The 4,286-nt window shown below is 36.5% G+C and overlaps 1 long non-coding RNA gene across 1 annotated transcript; it reads right to left on the minus strand.

Annotated features, from left to right (window-relative positions):
- Window positions 1-2,041: 2,041 nt before the first annotated feature.
- On the minus strand, window positions 2,042-3,606 carry LOC113037863 (uncharacterized). Its single transcript, XR_003274697.1, has 3 exons — window positions 3,559-3,606; window positions 2,888-2,998; window positions 2,042-2,094 (listed from the first exon to the last, which is right to left on the minus strand). It is a non-coding gene; the product is annotated as an uncharacterized LOC113037863 (long non-coding RNA).
- Between the last annotated feature and the right edge of the window lie 680 nt (window positions 3,607-4,286).

Raw genomic sequence — 4,286 nt, forward strand, 5'->3', positions numbered from 1 at the left:
AACCATGCTAATGCACTTCTACTGACGCCAACAAAGTGTTCAAGTCTATGCAAAAGAATGTTGTGGTCAATTGTGTCAAACGCAGCACTAAGATCCAATAAAACTAATAGAGAGATAAACCCACGATCAGATGATAAGAGCAGATCATTTGTAACTCTAAGGAGAGCAGTTTCAGTACTATGATACGGTCTAAATCCTGACTGGAAATCCTCACATAAACCATTTTTCTCTAAGAAGGAATATAATTGTGAGGATACCACCTTTTCTAGTATCTTGGACAGAAAAGGGAGATTTGAGATTGGTCTATAATTAACAAGTTCTCTGGGGTCAAGTTGTGGTTTTTTTATGAGAGGCTTAATAACAGCCAGTTTGAAGGTTTTGGGGACATATCCTAATGACAATGAGGAATTAATAATAGTCAGAAGAGGACCTATGATTTCTGGAAGCACCTCTTTTAAGAGCTTAGATGGTATAGGGTCTAACATACATGTTGTTGGTTTAGATGATTTAACAAGTTTATACAATTCTTCCTCTCCTATAGTAGAGAATGAGTGGAACTGTTCCTCAGGGGGTCTATAGTGCACTGTCTGATGTGATACTGTAGCTGACGGCTGAATGGTTGCAATTTTATCTTTAATAGTATTGATTTTAGAAGTAAAGTAGTTCATAAAGTCATTACTGTTGTGGTGTTGGGAAATGTCAACACTTGTTGAGGCTTTATTTTTCGTTAATTTAGCCACACTCTAAAAATGGCTGGGTTAAAAATAACCCAATTGGCAACCCAGCACTGGGTAAATATTGGACAGAACACGTGCTGGGTTAAAGTAACCCAGCATGCTGGTTTACACATTTTAACCCAGCATGCTGGGTTATTGAGAAAACCCAAGATAGAGTCATTTTTACCATGTGTGGGTTTGCATTTTTATGATTCTGGGTTATTCTTGCTGGGTTATTCTCATAATTTCACTTTTGCTTAAAGCAATCATGGATTAATAAATAATGAAGAATACAGGTTATTTAGACTGTTAAAAAATATTTTTATTGCCATCTGACATTCAAAAATTTGTACCAATGACAAACAACATGGAATTTTCCCTTTTTTTGTTTCCAGCAAATACAAAATAAATAAATTAAAAAAAAAAAAAAAAATCACAGAAATACAGTTGCAATAAATAAAATTATTTCTGAATGACCTGTGTCTAGCTGTTTAACTATTACATTTTGACATTTTTAGCTATTTAAATACACAGTGAAATTACATTGACAATTAACATTCTTTAAATTTAAATGTCAAATCATGTCCTTAAATTAATATCAAGTATATAAAGACTCCTACGTAGGTAGATGTGCACTGCTTAGGGTAGTTCAACTTATAGTTCACCCAAAAATGAAAATTCTGTCATTTATTACTCAACTTCATGTCGTTACAAACCCCTAAGACCTTCGTTCATCTTCAGAAAACGGTTTCAGTTTTCATGAATGCACAGTGACTGCCAAATTTCAAATGGAAAAACAAAATCCGTTTGTAGCTGTATTTTCCATGTATTATGAGTAATAAGCCTGTCATATTGATCAAATACTGCATCATAGCAGCTTTACAGTATTAAATAGGAAAATAGTGTGTAATAATGCAAAGGGACAACAGTAAACACAGTAAACACAGTTTTCAGTTAAAGTCAGTTCATCATTGATTCAGTGATGTATCGTCCCTCTGTTCAATCAAGTCGATGATATCGCTTGATATTAATTGTCCCCAACTAAGGAAAACCAAGGAACCAAAACTCCATCGGTGACAGAATGGAGAAAAAAAACCTTGGGAGAAACCAGGCTCAGTTGGGGGGCCAGTTCTCCTCTGACCAGACGAAACCAGTAGATCAATTCCAGGCTGCAGCAAAGTCAGATTGTGCAGAAGAATCATCTGTTTCCTGTGGTCTTGTCCTGGTGGTCCTCTGAGACGAGGTCTTTACAGGGGATCTGTATCTGGGGCTCTAGTTGTCCTGGTCTCCGCTGTCTTTCAGGGCAGTAGAGGTCCTTTCTAGGTGCTGATCCACCATCTGATCTGGATGTGTACTGGATACGGGTGGCTACGGTGACCTCGGAATAAGAGAGAAACAGACTAATGTTAGCATAGATGCAACATAAGAACAAGTACATGAGGTGTTATTAATTATCATGTCTGTTTTTTCACTGTGTCGCACGTTACCTGCCAAAACTCAAATGGAATCTTTAGCATCTGAATTTCCAATGCCTCACATTGAAAGATGTCAATTTTTGTCAGAGGTGGGACCATACTATGGAGAGTGTTTGTATTGGGAGGTGATGTCACTCAAAGACAATTGTGCCAAATGCTTTGAACAATGGAGGTTAAGGCACTACGAAAGGCAGCTGCCGCTCCAAGAGATGCGTGATAAAGAACAGACAGTGCAACCCGGATCTCCCTCTATTCTTGGCACATCACACAATAAATCATTCTGTCATTTTTACCCCAAATGCAGCTACTATCCCCTGCTAACAGTTAGAGCCACATGGTACTATTGGTCAATATTCACCATTAACCAAATGCTTTTCACCGGAGGAATAAAATATAGGGTAAGATGCAAATAGGTAAATGAGAGTAGAACTGCAATGTTGTTTGCTGACGTGCATCAGAGTGCAAACAGTGAGAGATTTGGGGTAAAAACTACAAAATATCTCCCAATACAAACACGCCCCATAGTATAGTCCCACCCTTGACACAAATTGACAGCTTTCTGTGTAAAGCATCTGAAATACAAATGCTTTTCAATTGAGTTTGGACTATGTCACAATGTATGTGTCTACATGTGGAAAAATACAATTAAATATACAATTTGCAATTCCTTTTGCAAATAGTCCAGAATATCCTTACCTGTCCATTGATTATGATCAATGCCTGAGAGATCTGCTGTCATTTTTAAATCTCCACGACAATTGGCTTTGTGGACTCTGCTCAGTTAAGGAATTCCATGTTTGTTCCAACCTTTAACATAAAGTAAAAAAAAAAAAAAAAACACAAATTGTTTTAATAACAGTGATTCAGTTCAATTAACTGTGTGAAGTTAATCATGAAATTGACCCATCATGATTATGAGTTAAATTCACCTATGAGTTGGTCTACAGAAGCAGAATATGACAGTGATTGGCTGAAAGGTGTGCTTTCAAACTGTCTAATCAATGGGATGTTCCAGTCATTATAAATCACAGTTTTATGTTAATATGCTGGCTATATCAAACACACAGAGTCACTGGCACAGATGAGGGAGATCAAATTGCAAGCGCGCACACAGACATGTCTATGACAAGTCACGTAGGTAAAACAGTCCATATATAAAAAACTTATAGAAGTGATAAGGACAAGTCAAAAACACGATCTGGAAAATTAATATATGATGTTTACGCTCATAAATTAGGTACATTCTGGTGCAGCTTTAACTATAGCACGAAATAAAAATATATGTGCGTTAAGTTACGTGAGGGTTAATGTTAGTTGATTATCACAGACAAACAATTATGTAAAATGTATAATAAACACGAACTTACCGTTAGACGCCTCAATAAGACTGCACTCGACGAGTTTTTCTCTCACAAATGTATGGAAAAAAACACATTTTTAATTATAATTTGTATGTAAAAAGACTTTATAAACCACAAAAGCATCAAATCACCTCACTAACGCGGCCTACGTCAATCGCTGTGTGTGCGCGCACTTTGAAATGCCCTGAGACGTCGATTCTTTTCGGGGAATCACTTTGAACCGGTTTATTTGAACTGGATCGTCGGTTCTTTTAGACCTGCGGTCCGACTATTGTACGTAATTGTATGATTTACATGTCGATATGGACAACTGCAGGCGTTTACATTAGAGCAGAAAGTCATATTCACTCTTTGAACTCATTTGACTCACTTAAATGTCAAATTCGCTTTTCAGTGTCAGAAACTACTTTTTCCTTTTTTACTACTTTTACTTTTTCACAGGTATTCTGATATTTCAGCCATCAGTCACTGTCTGAAACTTAATAAAACTTTATTAATCTGTCGTCTCAGATACCTTAACACGATTATGAGTCAAGTAACGTAACGTAGGTTGGCCGTTTGAGGTAAATTGTTCATCATTTAACGTAAATAATGTTGGCCTGTAGAAGTTTAACAGTAGTTGCCGCAAAAAAAGTTATAATTCTGCCAATTTAAAATAATAATTATTGAAAACATTAAATAAACTTACCTTTAAACAGTTGAAAGCCGTTGCTTTGCCCCGTTGTTCTTCCAAA

The sequence above is a fragment of the Carassius auratus genome, chromosome 20 (genome assembly GCF_003368295.1).
Source record: "Carassius auratus strain Wakin chromosome 20, ASM336829v1, whole genome shotgun sequence".
NCBI classification, from domain to species: domain Eukaryota; kingdom Metazoa; phylum Chordata; class Actinopteri; order Cypriniformes; family Cyprinidae; genus Carassius; species Carassius auratus.